Source organism: Castor canadensis, chromosome 11, assembly GCF_047511655.1.
Source record: "Castor canadensis chromosome 11, mCasCan1.hap1v2, whole genome shotgun sequence".
Classification (NCBI taxonomy): Eukaryota; Metazoa; Chordata; class Mammalia; order Rodentia; family Castoridae; genus Castor; species Castor canadensis.
Genome location: NC_133396.1, coordinates 112,445,034 through 112,469,410, shown reverse-complemented (window position 1 = coordinate 112,469,410; position 24,377 = coordinate 112,445,034). Strand labels below are relative to the sequence as shown.

The 24,377-nt window shown below is 38.7% G+C and overlaps 1 protein-coding gene across 12 annotated transcripts in view; it reads right to left on the bottom strand.

Moving 5' to 3' along the window:
* Positions 1–24,377, bottom strand: part of Hhipl2 (HHIP like 2) — a 201,258-nt gene that overhangs the window by 66,688 nt on the left and 110,193 nt on the right. For 2 of the 12 annotated variants that reach the window (XR_012438958.1, XR_012438967.1), the window contains one exon: positions 14,753–18,522. The exons of 6 other annotated variants lie outside the window; for them this stretch is intronic. The gene's annotated coding sequence lies outside the window, so the exon portion shown is untranslated. 4 more of the 12 variants (XR_012438962.1, XR_012438961.1, XR_012438966.1 and 1 more) reach the window with 4 other exon arrangements.

The following is a 24,377-nucleotide window of genomic DNA, read 5'->3' as shown; positions in this document are numbered from 1 at the left end:
ATGAGAGAACAACCGAATTACACCTGCAAGCTGAAAAACTTACTGAAACTATTGCATTTGAACTGGGGACACTTGGTGGGGCTTTTTTTTTATTTTTTCTTCTGTGTGTGTGTGAGTGTAGTTTTGTTCTACTTTATGCATCCCCTTTGATGAGACAACTACAGAACAACATCTGAGGCACCAACTCCAGGACTGGAGATTAAGACGGACATCCAAATTATTAAGACTGAAATTGCATTGCATATAAACTTGGAAGTTTTTTGGTTTTTTTTTTTTTTTAATTTCCTATTTTCCATTTTATTTTAATTCATTTTTATAAATAGATATTACTTTCATATACTTATTTTTTATTTTTTTTATCTTTGATTTTCAATCCTCTCTCTGTCTCTCTATTGTCTGTTCAGCTTACTGTCGATTAGTACACTAACACTCCCTGTTTATACTTTGAAACTCTCTTGTCTGATACCTTGTTCTGCTTTCTCCCTCTTGTCTGTATATTTGTTTTCCCCTTTTCTTTAACTTCTTGCTTTCCATCTCAGCTCACTCTTCCGTTCTCAATATTACCATTGTTATTATTACAAGCTAGAAAATACTTAATTACACACAGTACAGGGACAGTAACAACACCAAGGACAATGACAGGAAGACAGAAAAAACAAGGAAACCAGTTTCCCCACAGCAAAAAATTAGTACAGGAACCAGAGGGGAATGAAGAGAACAGAAACTCAGAGCCAGACTCCAACAAAATGAAGATAAACTATGCCAAAGGACCCAATGAAGCCTACAAGAATAATTTAAAAGAAGACATACTACAAGTACTCAATGAGAATTTTATAGAGATGATACTGGATAGGGTCAACCAAAATGTACAGGAGACACTCAAGAAATTCCAAGACAATAAAAATAGAGAATTTGAAAAAGCAAAAGAAGAAATAAAGGAAACCATAGAAGCACTGTATAAACACCAAAGTGAAAGAGAGAACACAATGAATAAATGGATAAATGAACTCAGGACAAAAATACACAACAATAAAGAAGAAAACAGCCAGGATATGGAAAACCTCAGAAAAAAGAACGAAACAGAACTGCAAAACAAAACGGAAAGCCAATCCAGCAGAATAGAACAAACAGAAGACAGAATTTCAGAACTTGAAGATGAAATGGTAATTAAAGGAAAAACCGAAGAACTATTAATTAAACAACTCAAGACCTGTGAAAAGAAAATGCAAGAACTCACCGACTCCATCAAAAGACCAAACTTGAGAATCATGGGCATCGAAGAAGGAGAAGAGGTGCAAGCGAAGGGAATGCGTAATATATTCAACAAAATAATAATGGAAAATTTCCCAAATCTAGAGAAAGATATTCCCATACAAATGCAAGAGGCCTCCAGGACACCAAACAGACCAGATCAAAATAGAACTACTCCACGACATATCATCATTAAAACAACAAGTTCAGAAACTAAGGAAAGAATATTGAAGGCTGCAAGAGAGAAAAAACAAGTAACATACAAAGGTAAACCCATCAAAATCACAGCAGACTTCTCAACAGAAACATTAAAAGCAAGAAGAGCGTGGGGTGAGATCTTCCGGGCACTGAATGAAAATAACTTCAACCCCAGGATACTCTACCCAGCAAAGCTATCATTCAAAATAGATGGAGCAATAAAAGTCTTCCATGATAAGCAGAAACTAAAACAATATGTGACCACAAAGCCACCATTACAAAAGATTCTGCAAGGGATCCTGCACACAGAAAGTGACACCCAACTTAACCATGAAAAGGCAGGCAGCACCAAACCACAGGATAAGAAAAAGCAAGACAGTAGAGAGTAACATCAAGTTAGGTACACACAATCAAACCTTCAAACAACTAAGATAACTAAATGGCAGGAATCACCACATACCTATCAGTACTAACACTTAATGTCAATGGACTTAATTCACCCATCAAAAGACACCGTTTGACAAAATGGATTAAAAAAGAAGATCCAACAATTTGTTGCTTACAGGAGACTCATCTCACCGACAGAAATAAGCATATGCTTAGGATGAAAGGCTGGAAGAAGATTTACCAAGCTAATGGCCCCCGAAAACAAGCAGGAGTAGCAATACTTATCTCTGACAAAGTAGACTTCAAACCTACATTGATCAAACGAGACAAAGAAGGACATTCCATACTAATAAAAGGGGAAATAGACCAAAAGGAAATAATAATCATCAATCTGTACGCACCCAATGTCAACGCACCCAATTTCATCAAACATACCCTAAAAGACCTAAAAGCATATATAAACGCCAACACTGTGGTTGTGGGAGACTTTAACACTCCATTATCATCAATAGATAGGTCATCCAAACAAAAACTCAATAAAGAAATCCAAGATCTAAAATATGCAATAGATCAAGTGGACCTAGTAGATGTCTATAGAACATTTCATCCAACCTCTACACAATATACATTCTTCTCAGCAGCCCATGGAACCTTCTCCAAAATAGATCATATCCTAGGGCACAAAGCAAGCCTCAGCAAATATAAGAAAATAGAAATAATACCGTGCATACTATCTGACCACAATGCAGTAAAAGTAGAACTCAACAACAAAAGTAAAGACAAAAAACATGCAAACAGCTGGAAACTAAATAACTCATTACTTAATGAAGAATGGATCATCGATGCAATAAAAGAGGAAATTAAAAAGTTCCTGGAAGTCAATGAAAATGAAAACACAACCTACCGGAACCTATGGGACACAGCTAAGGCAGTCTTGAGAGGAAAGTTTATAGCCATGAGTGCATATATTAAAAAGATTGAAAGATCCCAAATCAATGACCTAATGATACATCTCAAACTCCTAGAAAAACAAGAACAAGCAAATCCCAAAACAAATAGAAGGAGAGAAATAATAAAAATAAGAGCTGAAATCAACGAAATAGAAACCAAAAAAACCATACAAAGAATTAATGAAACAAAAAGTTGGTTCTTTGAAAAAATAAACAAGATTGATAGACCCCTGGCAAACCTGACTAAAATGAGGAGAGAAAAAACCCAAATTAGTAGAATCAGGAATGCAAAAGGGGAGATAACAACAAACACCATGGAAATCCAGGAAATCATCAGAGACTACTTTGAGAACCTATATTCAAATAAATTTGAAAATCTAAAAGAAATGGACAGATTTCTAGATACATATGATCATCCAAAACTGAACCAAGAGGAAATTAATCACCTGAATAGACCTATAACACAAAATGAAATTGAAGCAGCAATCAAGAGTCTCCCCAAAAAGAAAAGTCCAGGACCTGATGGATTCTCTGCTGAATTCTATCAGACCTTTAAAGAAGAACTGATACCAACCCTCCTTAAACTGTTCCATGAAATAGAAAGGGAAGGAAAACTGCCAAACACATTTTATGAAGCCACTATTACACTTATCCCAAAACCAGGCAAAGACACCTCCAAAAAGGAGAACTATAGGCCAATCTCCTTAATGAACATTGATGCAAAAATCCTCAACAAAATAATGGCAAATCGAATTCAGCAACACATCAAAAAGATTATCCACCACGACCAGGTAGGCTTCATCCCAGGGATGCAGGGGTGGTTCAACATACGAAAATCAATAAACGTAATAAACCACATTAACAGAAGCAAAGACAAAAACCACTTGATCATCTCAATAGACGCAGAAAAAGCCTTTGATAAGATCCAACATCATTTCATGATAAAAGCTCTAAGAAAACTAGGAATAGAAGGAAAGTTCCTCAACATTATAAAAGCTATATATGACAAACCTACAGCCAGCATTATACTTAACGGAGAAAAATTAAAACCGTTCCCTCTAAAATCAGGAACCAGACAAGGATGCCCACTATCTCCACTCCTATTCAACATAGTACTGGAATTCCTAGCCAGAGCAATTAGGCAAGAAGAAGGAATAAAAGGAATACAAATAGGTAAAGAAACTGTCAAAATATCCCTATTTGCAGACGACATGATCCTATACCTTAAAGACCCAAAAAACTCTACTCAGAAGCTTCTAGACATCATCAATAGCTATAGCAAAGTAGCAGGATATAAAATCAACATAGAAAAATCATTAGCATTTCTATACACTAACAATGAGCAAACTGAAAAAGAATGTATGAAAACAATTCCATTTACAATAGCCTCAAAAAAAATCAAATACCTAGGTGTAAACCTAACAAAAGATGTGAAAGACCTCTACAAGGAAAACTATACACTTCTGAAGAAAGAGATTGAGGAAGACTATAGAAAGTGGAGAGATCTCCCATGCTCATGGATTGGTAGAATCAACATAGTAAAAATGTCGATACTCCCCAAAGTAATCTACATGTTTAATGCAATTCCCATCAAAATTCCAATGACATTCATTAAAGAGATTGAAAAATCTACTGTGAAATTTATATGGAAACACAAGAGGCCACGAATAGCCAAGGCAATACTCAGTCAAAAGAACAATGCAGGAGGTATCACAATACCTGACTTCAAACTATATTACAAAGCAATAACAATAAAAACAGCATGGTACTGGCACAAAAACAGACATGAAGACCAGTGGAACAGAATAGAGGATCCAGATATGAAGCCACACAACTATGAGCAACTTATCTTTGACAAAGGAGCTAAAAATATACGATGGAGAAATAGCAGCCTCTTCAACAAAAACTGCTGGGAAAACTGGTTAGCAGTCTGCAAAAAACTGAAACTAGATCCATGTATATCACCCTATACCAAGATTAACTCAAAATGGATCAAGGATCTTAATATCAGACCCCAAACTCTTAAGTTGATACAAGAAAGAGTAGGAAATACTCTGGAGTTAGTAGGTATAGGTAAAAACTTTCTCAATGAAACCCCAGCAGCACAGCAACTAAGAGATAGCATAGATAAATGGGACCTCATAAAACTAAAAAGCTTCTGTTCATCAAAAGAAATGGTCTCTAAACTGAAGAGAACACCCACAGAGTGGGAGAAAATATTTGCCAATTATACATCAGACAAAGGACTGATAACCAGAATATACAGGGAACTTAAAAAACTAAATTCTCCCAAAACTAATGAACCAATAAAGAAATGGGCATGTGAACTAAACAGAACTTTCTCAAAAGAAGAAATTCAAATGGCCAGAAAACACATGAAAAAATGCTCACCATCTCTAGCAATAAAGGAAATGCAAATTAAAACCACACTAAGATTCCACCTCACCCCTGTTAGAATAGCCATCATCAGCAACACCACCAACAACAGGTGTTGGCGAGGATGTGGGGAAAAAGGAACCCTTTTACACTGTTGGTGGGAATGTAGACTAGTACAACCACTCTGGAAAAAAATTTGGAGGCTACTTAAAAAGATGGACATCGATCTACCATTTGATCCAGCAATACCACTCTTGGGGATATACCCAAAAGACTGTTACTCCAGAGGCACCTGCACATCCATGTTTATTGCGGCACTATTCACAATAGCCAAGTTATGGAAACAGCCAAGATGTCCCAGCACTGACGAATGGATTAAGAAAATGTGGTATCTATACACAATGGAATTTTATGCAGCCATGAAGAAGAACGAAATGTTATCATTCGCTGGTAAATGGATGGAATTGGAGAACATCATTCTGAGTGAGGTTAGCCTGGCTCAAAAGACCAAAAATCGTATGTTCTCCCTCATATGTGGACATTAGATCAAGGGCAAACACAACAAGGGGATTGGACTATGAGCACATGATAAAAGCGAGAGCACACAAGGGAGGGGTGAGGATAGGTAAGACACCTAAAAAACTAGCTAGCATTTGTTGCCCTTAACGCAGAGAAACTAAAACAGATACCTTAAAGCAACTGAGGCCAATAGGAAAAGGGGACCAGGAACTAGAGAAAAGGTTAGATCAAAAAGAATTAACCTAGAAGGTAACACCCACACACAGGAAATCAATGTGAGTCAATGCCCTGTATAGCTATCCTTATCTCAACCAGCAAAACCCCTTGTTCCTTCCTATTATTGCTTATACTCTCTCTACAACAAAATTAGAGATAAGGGCAAAATAGTTTCTGCTGGGTATTGAGGGGGGGAGCGGGAGGGGGTGGATTGGGTGGTAAGGGAGGGGGTGGGGGCAGGGGGGAGAAATGAACCAAGCCTTGTATGCACATATGAATAATAAAAGAAAAATGAAAAAAAAAAAAATAAAACAACAAAAAGTGTAACTCAAGCAGTGCTTGTCTGAAGTGCTGTGTTTTCAGCCTCTGCAAGAAAGCATTGTATGATCAATTACCAGTGTCTGCCATTGACACTGCCAGGGGAAATACCCTGATGCCATTTGTGTGTAAATCCTACATTAAAAAAATTACAAAATTAAAATGTTATGTCCCTATTAGATGCAAAGTTATTCTTTATGACGTTCCTCTTTAAACCTTCATCTGCATACTCCCTAAAAGGTTTTTGAAAATCTATGTATCCCTTCACATTCTTTCAATTGACATCTAAAAATTGTCATCATAAGTTGAAAGGGTGTGACTTGTGGGGTGTTATAAATATCAATATTCTAAAATAATTTCTCTTTTAAGTTAATGGAATTTAAGTAATATAATTTGATATCCACTGTTACCCATCTCTAAAATACATAAACAATTTTTATAATGGAACATTTGCATCACATAACTTCACAGACTTTATCCTACTATAATATTTTATTTATGTAAGTCTTTTATTGATTGCTCTATAATAACTCTCTATAATAAAATATTTATATTCTTTTATTTTTAAATGTTTGGTAACTACAAGACTTAAAGAGTTTAAATTACCCTTCTGGATTGAGCAATCATTATAATTATTGACATACAATTAATCAAAATAGCATGAATATCTTAAATTTTTTGTTAGTAAGTCTTAAACATAAATGTAAATTTAAAAAGCAACTATATCTCTTAATGATATTAAGAGAGCTAAGTTGTTTTTCTTTTATTTCAATTAATTCATCTATATTTGGACAAAAAATCATTTATTGCTAGAATAAGTAGAGTTTAGGATCTATTAAGAATATTGTGGGAGGTGTGGCTCAAGTGGCAGGGTGCCTGCCTAGCAAGAACAAGGCTCTGAGTTTAAACCCAAATGCCACCAAAAAAAAAAGAATATTGTGAAAAAGACTTCAACATGGGCAAAAGAGCTTATTGGATATCCTTTAAATGAAAATCTGGGTGCTGTTTAACAGGATCCACAATCCCAACCCTGGAAGGTATATAAAGGTTTGTGCTTTTGATGATCCTTGACAGTTAGTTTAAAAATTTTGTCAACTGCAGCAAATTTAAAGTAGAGAAAATGATTCTTGTCCATGAAAATATAAGCTAATAGAACTGATTCTATTGATTGTTTTCTGTCTCTGTCTCTCTCTCTTTCTGTCTGTCTCTCTCTCTCTCCAGTACTGAGGTTTGAATTCAAGGGCCTTGAGCTTGTATGTTAGGCACTTTGCCTTCTGAGTCATGGCTCCAGTCCATCTGCTCTTTAGAAAACATGATTCTACCCTTTAGATTTCATTAGCATTCATGATTGTCCATGTGTGTGTATGTGAGTGTATACATCAAGATTTTTCCTTTTGAAAATCATCCTGTAATAATCTATTCTATTTCTTCTTTTTTGTTGTTCTAGACAAAAACACAAACTGTTCACATACTTTGGTAAAGGAGTTTAGTTATGAGAATGACACTCTATTCTTGAACTCCTGAATCATATGTCAAACTCATATAATCAAAACATATTTGTAATGAACTTACAGCTGAAAACTAGATTTAGCCCTCCCTCAATTTTGAACGTGACGAATTGAAAACCACCTGACCCACTAGTCACCAGCCACCAGCCACTAGTGTCAACTGCCTCCTTAAAACCCCTATTTTGAATCTCTCTGTCTGAAGCCCTGAAAATATTTGTATCTTGGGACAATGCACTATGGTAAGACTCAAAATTAGAAAAAGGATTATTGTAAATAGGGATTTTTGAGTGAAAATCATTGGCTTATGTCATGAGAGGAATTTTAATAACACGTTTATGAACTGAGAATGTGAGGGAGGAGGGGAAGAGGAAACTGGAATATAATGGAGGGGTGAACTTGTTCAAGGTACACTACACACATGTGTGGGATTATCACAATGAAATTCCCTCATGTTATTAATATATGATGAAGAAAACAAGGTAAAGAAACTGCCTTAAAAGAGACTGACAAAAAAAAAAAAAGTACCAAGGAAAGTCTTTGTGAACAACATTCCAGTGGGATGACCATTCCTAAAAGTCTTAAGGGAGAAAAATGCGCACAGAAGCAGCTGTACACCACAGATCCAGCAGATGAGTCTTCAAGGCTTTGATTATGCTCCCCACTCCATGTCTCCCTTCCGAAACATCTAGAATCTTCCTGGCTGGACTCTGGGTTTATTCTGGCTGTTTTGCCTCTGACACATGGACTGACTTAGGCTTTGATTCACTATTGCCTGACCTTGCCCTGACCCTTTTGGTTTGCATTCTGTGCTGCCTCCCATTATCCTAGAGTGTGTTTGTAAGCTTTGCCCTTCAAAGCTTTTAGGAGCAAAACCACATGAGAGTAGAGGTCATAGCCCAAAATATCCCACCAAGAGGACAAGTTCATTATGTCTCATGCTTTAGCTTAATCTTTCATTTTAATTTTACATTTCACAATTTATCAACATCCATCTGAGTTTTCTATGACATCTAAAAATGTGCTGGAGGTGTGGCTCGAATAGTGGATGCCTGTCTAACAAGCACAAGGTCTTGAGTTCCAACCCCAATATTATTAAAAACAAATTATTTCCCACTGAATAAAAATGATACTGGAAGCATACACCTCAAAATTATCTTGTGACTTAAAGTGCTTTCTTGTATTTCACCCGGAATTTCTGTTTTAAAAGTGCGTCATGAAGCCATTTAAACTATGACAGACAGCTGGCCCTGGAGGAAGGAGGCACGAGTTAGCTGGGCTTAGAACATGGATAAGAATGTTGGGAACACACACTTCTGCACACTTCACAGAGACACTGGAGAGTCCTGGAGAGTGGTGGGGAACATCCTGGAGCAATAGGTGACCCAGGACAAAAGGCCTGGGGAGAGGAAAAGAAGGATATAAAGAAGGCATAGAATGGAAAAAGTAAAATTATTTACACTTTGACCGACCCTCCTCCAGATCAACAAACTGCAAAACTGATGCAGAGAGGACTTGAGCTCATGCATATATTGAGATTTGTCAGCAGCAAAAGCCAAAAGTCAGCCCTTCTTTGAAATGGCAGCTTCTGTGTGAGCTTCCCTCTGAGCCCCTGAGCCAGCAAAGCTCTGAGAGAAGCTGTCTCCTTAGAAAGTGGTTAGAGAAACACAGTCCTCCTCACCAGACAGGATAATGTCGTTCACCTGTTTTTATCCCAGGCAGAGATCAAACCATATGTTCTCTCTTTTCATGGTATCGGAGGGAGAAATAAAAAACGGCCTATTGTTTTCATACCTCATTTGCATAATGGGCATGAGGTAACACAAAGCCCCAAAGAGAATGGGCATTCCCTTCAAGGCCTTTGAAAGACAGAATCTTCAGAGCTCCAGCAGAGGGGACCCACTCCCATAGCTTCACAGTGGCTACCAGGTCCTTGGTTTGCCCTTAAAGTCCCTTAAAAGCATCTTAAAGCCACAAAAATGATAATAAAAATGATAATATACCATGAAGAGATAATAGACTGATCAGCTGTCAAGTTCACAAAGTATTGATCCAGAGGGTACATCAGGGCAACAGGGTGGCAGCCACAGATAGGTAAAAGGCTTTATTCTACCCCTAAGAAATCTCCTTTTTAATTGGCATGCAAGATGGTCAGTAGCCAAGTTCACTAGTTATGCAATTCATGCATATAGGATCAATCCATCAATACTTATTTATTATTTATCCACTTTGCATCAAGCACCATGCTAGATACCACAAGAAACTCAAGGCAGCAAAAGATTTGGACCCCGTCTTGAAACTATTCACAAACCAGTTGGGGGATTCACAGACCAAATGCGATCGAGCCATATGAGACTATTATTGAGCAATAGTGAAAATGCTCCCATCTTGGATGATTTTGTAGAAAAAGAGATATTTTCAGTCAAGCCAAAAAGGTAAACAGCATGGAGATGGGCCTAGAAAAGAAGAGACATCCCTTTCTGAAACAGATTATCTGGGCAAGGCCCTGAGGAAATGACCACCACAGTAGATGTGATAGTGGGTTGGAGCATGAACTATCCAAGACAGGGCAGTAAACCAGGTACTAGTGGCTCACGCCTACAATTCTAGCTACTTGGGAAGCCAAGATTGGGAGGATCCTGAGACCACATGTCAATGGGGAAAAGGCTGATTAAGACCCCAGCAATGGGGAAATGAAATAGTGGGATGGTGGTTCAAGCAAAAAGCAAAACCATCTCCAAATAACCAGAGAAAAAAGGCTAGAGGTGTGGCTCAAGCAGTAAAGTGCCTGACTAGCAAGTATAAAACCCTGAGTTCAAACTCCAGTACCACAAAACAAGAAGGAGGAGGAAAAGGAGGAGGAGGAGGAGGACTGACAAGGACAGTTTGTGCCAGGAACAGTGTGAAATAATCCACAGTAAGGCAGAGAAGTGTGGCTTGACAAACTAATAGAAAAGAGGATATCATTAGTTATTTTTTCCCCTTTATGAAAGGACTTTACTTTTCTCCTTTTTTATTGTATATATTTGAAGTATACAAAATGATGTGTATATATAATGACATACTATGTTTTATATATGTAATGAAGTGGTTATTGCAGTCAAGTAAATTAACATATCCATCATCTTCTATAGAGAAATAACTATTCAAGTCATTTGTCCATGTTTACATAAGGTTATTTGGTCATCAGGTTATTTGGTTTGGGGAGTTCCTCATACAATTTGGGTATTAACCTCTTATCTGATACATTTCACAAATATTTTCTCCCACTTTGTTGGATGCCTTTTCAATTGTTGGTGGATCCTTTGCTGAGTAATAGCTTCTTAATCTGGTATTCTGTTTATTTTTGCTGTTGTTGCTGTGCTTTTGGAGTTATATCCAAAAAATTATTGTCAAAACCAGTATCAAGGATATTCCCCCTGTTTTCTTTCTATTGGTTTCTGGTCTTTAATCCACAGTTAGTTGATTTTTATTTAATGCTGTAAGATAAGGTTCTAATTTCATTCTTTTGCACAAGTATCTCTGATGAAAAGAAATGCAAAAATCCTCAATAAAATATTTGCAAACTTACAACAACATGTCAAAAAAATTATACATCATGACCAAGTGGAGCTGTCTTTGGGGTCAAAGTTGGTTTAATGGTTCAATGGTTCAATGTGATCCATCACATGAACAGAATAAAAGATCTTAGAAACCACATGATCAATTCATTATGCGCAGAAAAGACGTTTGGAAAACTTCACATCCTTTCATGATAAAAACTCCCAACAAAATAGATATAAAAGGAAATTTCCTCAACAAAATAAAGGCCATTTAGGGAACACTTACAGCTAATATCATTATCAATTGGGAGAAACTGAAGGCTTTTCCTCTAAGATTTGGTACAAGGCAAGGATGCTGACTCTCACCACGTCTACTGGAGGTCCTAATGTAAGCAATGAGACCAGAAAAGCAAATAGAGGCACCAAAGCCAGAAAGAAAGTAGTGAAATTCGTTCTGTTTATAGATGACATGATCCTATACATAGAAAACTCCAGATAGCATACACACACACACACACACAAAATTAACTTTTAGAACTCATAAATGAATATACGAAAGTTGCAAGATACAAAATTATCATATCAAAATTAGTTTCATCTCTTTACACCAACAGCAATCTGTCTGAAAAAGAAATCAAGAAAATGATGCCATTTATGACAGCATCAAAAAGAATAAAATACCTAAAAATAAATTTAACCAAGGTAATAAAAGATCTTTATAATTCAAATTACAAAACATCAATCAAAGAAACTGAAGAAAACAAACAAATGAGAAGAGGCATCCCATGCTCATGGATTGGAAAAAATATTAATGAAAAACCCATACAACTCAAAGGGATATATACATTCAATACTAAAACCCCAAAGATGTCTCTTATAGAAACAGAAAAGAATTATTAAATCTGTGTGTAAAAGACCCCCAGTAGCCAAAATAACCAGGAGAAAGAAAAAGTTGGCAATGTCATATCTTCTGACTTCAAATTATATTATAAAGTAATAGTAAACAAAACAGTATGGTATTGGCATAAGAACAGATACATAACACATAAGTTAATGGAACAGAATGCAGAGCCCAGAAATAAATCCACACCTACATAGTCAACTAATCTTTGTCAAGACCACCAAGAAAATATAATTGGTTCTTAAATAAGGGAAGGAGATGAAAGAGCAAAGTTTTGGAAAGATTATCTTGAAATAAGTGATTTAATCTAATTGGATAAGAGTTTTATTTGAAACCTAATTCTCAAGGAGACAAACTCAGTTCACAATGAGTTCAAACTCAGTTTACAATGTTTGCCACATTGCTGAAAGCAAAGTGATTGGCAATAGTTCATGTATGCATTCAGCAAACATTAGGGACCTACTATCTTTTAGGCACTCAGCTTATCGCTAAAGAATAAATATAGTGAATAAAATATTATTCCTGTGTTTGAGTCCACACTTCTCATCATGACTCCACTGTGTTGAATTGTTGGTCACAAGTCATTACTTGGCTGAAAGAAAGTGTGTGTCCACATTCTTTCTCTGGTCTTGTGGAACCAGAAAAATCGGCCCCACCAATTTTGGTCTTGGCTACTTAACTTCTTTCGGTGTGTTAGTGAGCATGACACAGTAGCAGCTTTAGTTTCTGTCATTGCCATGAGAAGGAGCTCTCCCTCCAAAGGTCTGGTCCCCTTTAGCATGCACACCAGAGTGAACATGTATAGAGCAGAGTGTAAATCCCTTCATGACGTCCCCCTTAGGCCCAATCAACACAGACCTAAAGCTGCCCGCCAACCCACAGACCTGAAGGAGAGCTGTGTTAAGTGGCCAGCAGACATGCAAAAAATAGAGGCTTTTGTTATATGCCACTTGGGTTTAGTATTTGTTATACAGCAATAGCTGACTGGTACACTTGATCTCAAAGCCTTTCCTAAGCAGACCTCAGTCTATATTTCCAGTTCTCCTCTACACATATCTTAGAGCTGAAGCAAAGTGGACTACTCACTCTGGCCTCAACCAGTCCTGCTTTCTCACTTGCACTAGCTTCCTGTCTCTGTAACAATAACTTATAAAAAGAAAACATTTATTTTTGCCTCACAATTTAATAAGTTTCAGACCATGACTGCTTAGCCCCATAGCTTTTGGGCCTGTGGCAGCACATCACGGTGGGAGCACATGTTAGATTAAAATTGTTCATCTCATGACCTGGAAGTGGAAGAGAGAAAAAGGCAGAGATTAGGGACTCAAAATCCCCCTCAAGAACACCCCTTTCCCCACCCACCTGAAGACCTTCCACTAGGCTCCACCTCTCAAAGGTCCCACCACCTGCCAATAGCGCCAAACTGGGGACCAAGCCTTTAACATATGACCTTTGGGGGACATTTAAGATCTGCACTCTAGCATCACCTTCATGTCTTTATTTGATTCAAATCACTAGGAACATCTTTTCCATCTCTTTCAAAATCCTACCCATCATTTTTATTAACAAGTGTCAGTTACACATTTAATGAGGTTCAGTATTACATGTCCATACATTCATATGCAATGCCATGATCAAATCCAGCCTCCTTTTTTCCACCCTCCATCCTTCCTAACCTCTATTAATCCCTATCCTACATTCAAGTCAACATTTTCAACGGCCATAAATGAGAGAAAACATTCAGTTCTTGCCTTTCTGTGGCAGGCTTATTTCACGGAGCATAATATCCTCCAGTTCTATCCATTTTGCTGCAAACAACAGGATTTTATTCTTCACATAACACATTTTCTTTATCCGTTCATCTGTTGATTGGCAACTTGACGGTTCCTATAGTGAAGAATGAGTGTTCCATTCATCACTCTAAGTGCCATCCCCTGTGATACTTTCTCTCTAAAGCTTTTCCTGCTCTAACTATATAGATATGGACCACTCTGTGTTTTCTCAGCTTCAACTCTCCCCTCACCCTTAACATTACTTACTTGCCCAGCTACAGGCCAAAATAACCCTAGGGACAGCTCGTATTTCTTCAGTAACCATAAAATCCAAGCCATTACAGCTAATGGCTGTATTTAGGCATAGGCCTAAATACTGGACAGACTGGACCCACTGAGGCTCTGACCTCCCCAGCAACCTCCTGTAAGGTTGAGTAACACAACTCAAAGTTATGAGGAAGTTAGTTTCTCTGGAGCAGACTTTGACTAAAGGAGAGAGGCAAGAGCTTACAAATGTATTTCTTCCACTTCCCTCTCTAGGATAGAGAGATGTCGAGGGCTGGAGGCTTGGCTCAAGTGGTAGTGTGCCTGCCTAGCATGCACAGGCCCTGAATACAATCTCTAGAAGAAAAAAAGAAAAACACTAGTTTAGGATGGAGAGATACCTGTTCCATACAGCCTCTCTGGAGGTGGCTCACCTGACTGAGCAGCCTCTGGTTTTCTGCAAAGCTATCACCAGCTTGATAATGCATTACTTGCATTTCCTCTTCCTTCTCACCTCACTGTTGCTTCCCTGAGACGCACCCCTGGTAAAGAATTAATACATACACTTTTACCACAGTTCTTTTTTCAGGGAATACAGCTGCCAGAGTGAATAAATTCTTCCTTTGACCCCAAATGGTACTTTTAACACTGCTTATTGATGGTGTTTATTTAATTCTGTTTTGTGTAAAGCTATTTCTAATGGATCCAACCACAACAACTACTCTGTGCTATGTTTTTTAACATAGTAGATATTCAATAAATACTTAAATGGAATTTAGTCTGTCTCAGTAGATTAGAGTCAATTCAGAAAATCAATCATTTCAATGATCAAAGTGTATTTAGTCCATTAGCCCCATGAAATACACTACCATCAAAATGTGGCTCCAATTTTTACCTTTACCATAAACATAGATACAAAGCAGCTTTCTGCTCCATTGTATTCCACTACAAATAGAAATATGCATACTTACAACAATTCCCAGGAGATGTAGAAGGCAGAGAAAACAGGTGGCTAATAAAGGATGCATGGGTTCAGTCTATATTTCTAAGGCCTTAATAGAACAGCAGAGTTACCAAGCCCTGGCCACCATCATGACAACCTCCTTCTTCCTCCTTTGTGTAAAGAGTTTACTTTCAGACATCACATTCTCATAAATCACAGTGGCATCACTGAATCTGCTTAGACTCATAATCCATCACCGCAATGATAACATAAGAAAACACTGCAAGATCTGATGCATTATTAATGCACTCTGTAATGAATGTCCATTCAGTAATTACACTCCCTCCCATTAAAAATGCAGGAGCATGAGTGTGACAAGAATTAAAATGTTTCTTAACAACAGAAATAATTTGAGCACTTTCTAGTTTGAATGCATTGTGGTTATGAAGTTGGGATTTTTACCTAGGGACACTTATAAGCACATTAGCTTAGCATAAATAGTACGACATGATTGCTCTTACTCTCTCTCCACAATCCACTTCCCATTCTCCACCAAATTCTTTCTTGTGGCCCACCCTAAGCAGCGGATTCCCCTCTTACAGCCAGAGGCTTAGGACATGATAAGGTGAGTAATGACCAAGCCAGACTCCCAAACAGGATTAAGACAGAGCAGATTTCCAATGTGTTGACCTACCTCTGCAGGAGAGGCATGCATACAGTCACAGCAGTCAGACAACTAGTGAAAAACTACCCATGTAACAATTAGAGCTATTTATCTAGCTGAGACTGGGTCTGCCCCTGCTTCCCCGTGAGACCCTTAGCTATATTTTTACTGTTCCAACAAAATCTGAATGATTGTTTTTAAAGGGGAGGTTCTAGAGAGGACTTATAAGTAAGATCTTTTTGCCTATATTTAATTCTGTGTAGTCTTCACAAATATGGCTGCCATTGCCCCTGTATAACTCCCAAGGAGAGTCATATGAGGAAATAAAATTGGAAATCATGCATAACTTGAAAACTTGAACCTATTTGGCCTTGAGGTGCTTGTGCATGAGATGTATTTGTTAACATATTTGCATTTCTTATTTTGTCTCATTATGCTGACAGTACAGTGAGTCTGTATTTCCTAAGTCCACACCAATTTATTTTGACAAGAGGAAATGCTAGCATATGCTGCTGTAATAGGAAATGCTGACTGGTTGCAGATGGATAATCAATTTTAAATTTTTTTTAAAACAAGAAAACAAAATCTCTGTATCAGGACATAGGAAGGCAAGGCTCTGATTCCTACAGGATGCTGTTTAAGCCATGGTTAGAATGCTCGTGTGTCTTGCTCCAATAGTTACCTAAATCAGTCAAGACAATTCATGGCACTTTTCTTTTGGCTGTTTTTCCCAGTTTTGAAATAAAATGCTATTTGCATTCCTTAAAAATCTAAGCAGTGAGGAAGACTAGCATGTCTCACAATTAATGAGTTGCTTTTAAATGCTGAGGAGCAACACTTGCACAAGCTCCAAGCCCTGTAAATGAAATTGCTATTCAACAAGGATATGACCTTGGTGATCCCTAGTTGAGAAAAGTCAATGAAAAAAAGAAAGTGAGGAAAACCAATTGTTCCCTGGTATCGTTTGTACACCAGGAAGGATTGCATTCAATCAAGGAGTAGAAATTTTCCTCGATACAAATGGGAAAATGGCAATTAAGTGGTTTTGCCGTCCTTACTAATGACTTTTCACAAAAATCAAAGGACAGAGAGTGAGAATAGGGCATCTGTTAGCAACTGGATGTTTCTAGCCTCTGGCTTGGGTTATTTTGCCCCAGCTTTTCTATAGTAAAATAGGACTCTCTAGATGATAGGAAAGAGAATGTGAGATCTTGCTAATGATTGGCTCAACCAGGTGACTGAATCCTGTTTCCACCCCAAGTGGGTATACTATAATACAATTAAATTCTGATACTGACCACCCAGTTACTGAGTTAGCATCACATTTCACAGTTTAAATGCTCAGTCTTCCACAGGACTGCTCTTACTTCAGATGGCAGCCATGAGTGCTGGGGATTCCCAGGTTACCCACACTTCTGATGAACTGGCTACAAATTCAGGGGTTTCCATGTCTCTTCTTGTTTAACAATTTGCTTGAATGACTCACAGCAAATGTGCTGTATTCATAGTTGGGTATAAAGGGTACATGCAAGATGAAGTCTAAGAGGGCTTCCATGCCCTCCCTCTATGGAATCAGAGCACATCACCGTCAGCACATCAAGGTATTTGCCAGCCAGGAAGCTCCACAGAGCTTTGGTGTCCCAAAGCTATTGTGGTTTCATTATGTTGGTATGATTAATTAAGCCACCAGCCACATGACTGAACTCAATTCCAGCTCTTCTTCCCTCAGAGGTGAAGCCATTCCAAAGGTCAACACCTTCATTACCTGCTTGGTCTTTCTGGTGACCAGTCCTCATCCTGGTCCACCATGAGTCACAGCATTAGCACAATGAACACACTTTTTTTGTAGTTTGAACTCAGGGATCTCACGTTTGCTAGGCAGACACTCTACTAGTTGAGCCACTCCACCAGCCCATGAAGTCACTTCTATCACTCAGGAAATCCTGTGAATTTTCAAAGCTCTGTGCCAGGAATCAGGGATAAAAACTAAATATATCCTTTATTATGTAACACTCAGTTTTTCCTTAATCTGACATAAACATTTTTAAAATGCCATCCTGACCTTCACAACCTCTTCTACCTTACTAAAGCAACTGTCATCTGTAGTAGCAAAGGGGAAAGAGATAGACAGATCCTTGAACCTGGGTTCTGTCATCATCTCTCACTTTGGCTCAAATGAGGACAGATCGAGAAGCGAAGCCCAGAGCTCATTATAATTATAGACATATGGTTCAGGGGGAGTTTTAATGTAGGCAGTCATTTCTCTTTATTGGTAAGTCTAAAAACAATAATAGCTAACATTAATTGAATATTAGGCACCATCTTTAGTACCTTATATGTATTTAATCTTCAAGTCCTTCAGAAATCCTTTGAGATATTAACCCATCCCCTCTTTATGGACCTTTGCATTATTTCCAATAATTATTTCTTAGTATTTCTTTAAAAAAAACAATATTACAATGAAATACAAGGGTAAGCCTAAAGGTTTGAATCTCATGAACCAACACTCCATTTACTCCTGTCTTACCTAATGACGTCATGGAGTAACAGGCACCGAACAGTGTTGGCCATGAGACAGCATTACAAATTCTGTGTTCTTGACCATGCAAGAAGTATCTTGTGTCTTGTGTTTCTGCCCAATGCAAAGTCTCAAACCCTAGTTAGGGAGCTGCTCCTCTCCTTCCCCCAAAAAAGTGGAAGATAAGCCTTCCCAATTCTGTATGGCAACAGAGAACACAGAAAATGATTATGATGACAATAACGATGAAGAATATGATGATGACAATAATAATAATGGGAAACAAATGTAAACAGGTAACTGTCCAGTGGATCAGCGGGGCGGGGAAGGGAGAGGATAAGGATGCTAAGGAGTGAAGAAGATGACTACATATAAGCACATGAAGACAGCATAATGAAATCCATCAAACTGTTTGGAAAGGGGGAGGAGTGATGAAGAGAATGGAAATATGACAGAGGAAGTGAACTTATTCAAAGTACACTGCACACATGTATGGGACTATCACAATGAATCATCTCTTATTACTTCTGTGCTAATTCAAAGATAAAATAAAATTTTATTTCCTAAAATAAAATCCAATTAGCCATTGAAGTCAAACTCAAGACCTAACCTAGACCTTACGTGAGGGTCATAGGGGAAAAGACAGGTATCCCAGAGTCAGAAGCTATAGTAACTCTGCCTTCTACCAATGACACCGAACCTGTGCAAGAGCCTGCGCTGCCTGATGTGTAAAATGCACAAGACATAATTGTCCGGGGCACACGTAGGGAGAATATATGTGAAAATGTTTCATAAACACTATGAAATATCAACTAGTGATATCTTGAAAGTATTCCCTCTCGCATTCCCACGTAGCCAGAGATGTTTGTTATCATCTTGTAGTTTGTCTATGTAATAGTTCATGCTGGCACATCACATCTGCAATCTGTAATAGAGAGGGAGGTTTAGACAAAATCATCCCCATTTTACAGATGAGGAAAGCAAAGCAATGTCACCCATGGCTTGCCAGGAACCATATCTGAAAGCAGCAGGCTTCCCATCAGAACAAATGAGCACCTATTACTGAAATGCAGAGCAGGCTAAGCAATGTTTCTAGGCTGGCCTCCCTCTCTGGAGAGTCCAACAACCATGGTCAGCATGAAGAGATCACAATGTTGAATGGTTCTAAGGCACTTAATATGGTCATATAAGGCTCTCGGCAGGACCCCTTCATTGCCTCTATATACATTTTCAATACCAATGGCACAGCAACAAAAAGCAGACTCAGATTTCTAAGTACTGGTTTCTGGTTCAAGCCATGACACCTTCTTGCTATGAGACTCAACAAATCACAACTTCTCTGGGCCACAATTTACTTATCTGAAAAATGAGGATAATTTGTCTGCCTCTGAGAATGTCAGGAGACTCAAACAAGAGCACTCACATAACAGTGTTGGTGAACTGTGACATGTGACATAAAGGTGGTTTCCACGACATGATAATGAGGATACTGATTGATTGATTGATTGATTGATTAACTAGCATATCTCATTACCATATTCATTTTTAGTGAGCACAATAATCATGATTAGAACTTTGTGGAACATTTACTTTTCTCAGGATTTTCTTATCTATTAATGAAGTCACAGTAATATGCCTGCAGAGAACTCACAGTGGGAAGAAACTAGATTCTAGATTTTCTGCATCTCCAAGGCCCAGTCAAAACAATGACAAGTTTGATGCTATGTCCTGTTGGCTAAAAATGTGTCTGTGATCAGCTAGGAAAACTCAGGTGTGTGTTTGTATCTTTCTCTTAGTCAAGCTAAATTTTCAGTTTAAAATAGTTATCATTAAAATCATAGCTTTGAATGTAGATTCTCTGAGCCAAATTTCCTGGCTTAATATGTAGTATCTTGCAAATTTCAATGTGAGCTACAGAACTGTAAGTACAATTTTATTTCCTGAAATCTATAAAAAAAAAGTAAAAGTCCTTTTCAGGAAAGTCATGGACGTTGTGAATTTTCTAATTATTCTTCTCTTAACAGAGAAGTTAACTCCAAGAGATTAATACAACTCTTCTCTGACAGAGTAGGGCTAAATGGGACAGGTGCCAGGTGGTCCCCATCATTCAGTTCCTTGAGGTCCAAGATGGGGCAGAGGGACAGGAGAAAGTCCTAGTGGTGAGGCCAATGCAGAAATTCCCATAGCATTTCCTCATCCAGGGAGGAGGCCAAGTTGCAAGTAGATGTCAAACCAGGCTCTCAATCCTGAGGCTTTGAGCAGCAATAGAATAAAAGGAGTGGACTGAAAAAGGGATGTCATTCCACCAGGATAGACTGCCCGGTGTCAACACCTGTGAGAGTATCTTCTGAACTGCCCACAGCATTTGCCAATATGTGCCAGATTCACTCACATAGACTGGGGCAACACAGATCCTTTCCTAGCTGCATGGCTCCAGAAATCTGCTCATCTAAACATTTAATGAGTGTTTAAAATCTGCAGTGTTTAAAATCTCTTTAATAAGGAATGAAAAGGTACAGTGTGAGACTACGAGTTACCTAATGAACCCCCCTGCCTCTAGGCAGACCTTCATTCACTAGCAAGTAAGGGTCTGCCCTCCTCCCAGAGAGCACAAGAGCACAAGTCCACAGCTTTCCCGGGTGATCTTACAAGTTTCTAGTGTTATACTGAAATTTAGAACAAATGAAAAACCATAATTTTTTCTTTTCCTTTTGCAGATTGTGCTTCTCAATTCTAAAATCATGAAGCCAAATTCAGCTTACCACCTCCATTTGTCTTGATCCCTGCTATATTATCCTAATATCACTTTCTTCTGGGGCTTTTCTTATACATCATTTGTTCCCTATTTTTAAGGGCATCAAAACAGGGATCATTTGTTTAGAATTGTATTCATTAGAGGCTGTGCAAACAATCAAGTCTAAACTTCATTTAATTCCTTTATCAAACAGGAAGATGGAAGTTTGGTATCTACTCAGAACAAGTACACAACTGGAACTGAAAGACCTGTAACACAAAGCCCAGCTAGACATGTGCCGTGGCTTAAAACAGGGAGACAAAGAGTAGAGCCCCCTGAAGACTTGCACCACAACAGCTCTGACAAGTACATTCAGCACTTACACTTTCCTGCCAGAAGGTCACAGTCCTTATGTCAACCACTCCAATGATACCCCTTCTCTGAGCCCTTCCTCAAAGACAGAGCTGGGGATACTACCAAGAGCCACTCTCTTCCCTCTAAAAGAATGGATCCTAGAAGCATTTGTGCACTGCCACAAGGTTGGATTAGTTCTCTCAATTGGTTTGAGAAAAGTCCAATAGTGCTAGACTTCTAGACTGTGTTTTAGACAAAGGAACTGCTCCCAGTGTCCCAAAGACCCAGCACACAACACACACGCACACACACACACACACAATCACATCTTTTACACTGACTGCAGGACTGCAAAGGTCCAGTTTGCATTTTGAATAATTTTTAAGGCAAAATCTATTAAGCGTACAACACACAGATCAGGCCTCCCTCACAGGCGTTCCCTGGACTGTGCAGGCCACTTATGGAGCAGAGAGCTAGTGGCAGTAGCTAATAACTACCATTTACTGAATGCCTCTTGCATGTTAAATATTGTTCTGAGGACTTTGCACATAATTTCCAACACTCACATCCACCATTTGGCTGAAGCTTTTGCTTTTTCTTCTACTGATCTGAAATGGAGGCTCAGAGAAGCCTGGACAGTGCTCAAGGCCAAGATGTTCACCTGCTGTGTGTCAGAGTGAGAACATAGGCTCGGGTCCATCTTGGTCCAAAGCCTGGGCTCTTCACACTGCACCACATCCAGCCATTGCTCACAGTGACAATGAGGTGGAGAAAGGAACACAGGTTCCAAGTCCATCATGTCAGTTAGCTGAATCTCCTTGGAAATAATTTATGACCCAAGGATATTTGGTTGAAATAAATTTGGCTTCTTTTATGACTATTTTTTCCTTACAGATATTCTGGCTCTCTTAATGCTTTTCTCTTTTCTTAATCCACATCTAGCATGTGAGCACATGCTATTAATGCTTCTTCATTTGCATCTCACCAAGGCAGAAGTCAAAATGCTCTTAAGTTTAAAGCCTATCTTCTGTCGTTTGCTCTCCTCTTTGTGGCCAGTTCATGGCTGTTCATTCAATTTTTTCAACTCAGTTGTGTAAAAGGAAAATGCACTCATCCTGTAACTGAAAATGAATCTAGAGAGAGAGGGTTAGTAATGCAGAATGTGAAGAACACACCATGTTCTTAAGGAACATGGACTCTCCAAACATACACTAAATGCCTTCACAATCTGTCATGAATATGACCATGGGTATTCCAGTTCCCAGTAACCTGAGTTAATACCAGAATTTTTTAATTAAAACTAGCAAAATAAGGGCTATTGTTATGGATGAGAATTACCAAGCTACACACTGTTATTTAGTAATAGGCTCTGCATCTCCAGATTAGCTTTCTTTTTACAGGTCTAAGCAATTTATAAAACACTGATCTACTGAAGAGTTTATTTCCCTCACCTACCTCATTCTCTTTCTTCCTCTGCTTCTCCCCCATCTAGCTAATCTCACTCATCTTGCAGGATTTATGTCAGCTGTCACTCCCTCCCCTTCCCACCCCATGGCAGACCTGACTCTCCTTGTCTAGGTTAAGAGACTTGTCTCTGGGTCCCCAAAGCAACCCACCTACCACCATGTTTCTTTGAGACCTCCCTCACAGTCCTTCTTTCTGTTTTTGCTACTAATCAAATTCTAGAAGGTACACTTATCCACAAAGATAAGCCACTCACATGTAACGATCCACCCTACAGTGAGTTCCTAAAATTCACAGGTCTCCCTAAATTCGCTCACAACTTATCCCAGCATTGGACCACCCAACCTTACAGTCACCACTCAGGGTTTTATCACCACCCAATTCCACTCATGGACCATATTTACTATCTTCTGCTTCTCTCATTTCCTTATTCCTACTACACTTGCTCTCTGGCCCCTCAGTATTTCCAGTTCTTGGGTCCTCCATTATTCTCTTTTCAAGTGCAGCGCTCTTCCTTCTCTGCCAAGACCACAGCCCTTGCTGGGCTCTCTGACGTCTTCTCTGCCTGCTAAACTTGATTAGCTTGCATCCCTGACTTTCTATCACATTAGGCAGGAAAGTGCCAACCCTGAGTCAATGTTCCGATCCCCTTTCTCCTCCCTATACCCATCACCTATACACTGCAGACAAAACCTGGCAGCTCATAGGTTTGGCTCCTCTGCCTCTGCCTGGCTTCCAGATTCATCTGAGCACTACCCTGTTCAGCACGCACTACCATTCCCTGCAATAAGTATTCCTAATGCTTCTATTTCCTGCCCACCTCTTAGATCCCTGTCTTTCAGTGGATGGTGATGACCTTGCCTCATCCCTTAGCAAGTGTTCTCTCCCTCATTCTTTTTCATGCCTAATTAACTATTTAGATATAGTGCATTAGTCTACTAGGTCTTCCATAGCAAAATAACATAGACTGCACAGTTTAAAGGCAATATATTTATTTTCTCATCTTCTGGAGGCTGGAAAGTCCAAGATCAAGCTTCTGGCAGAGGTTTGTTTCTGGTGAGGACCTGATTCACAACTTGTAGACAACTGCCTTTGTACTGGGTCCTCACATGACATTTCTTCAATGTGTGTGCCCAGAGAGAAAGGGCAACTGGAGGCACAGTCTGGCATCACTTCCTATAAGGACACAGATCTTATTGGATTAGGGTTCCACCCTTATTACTGCATTTAACCTTAACTTCTTTATTCCAAATACAGCTACGCTGGGATTAGAACTATGATATATCAGTGTGAAGGGCACATACATCAGTCCATAGCACACAGTCACAGCAATATTGCTTCTTTCTCCATAAATGCAGAATATGTGGAATCTGTTCCCTCATCAACAGTCAACCTTCCACCTGGGACCTCACCATTTCCTTGCACACATCTCCTCTGAACCTTCTTCTAATAGTTGTACCAACCCCTCTCTCTTCCATGGAGAATATGAGAGAAGTACAAA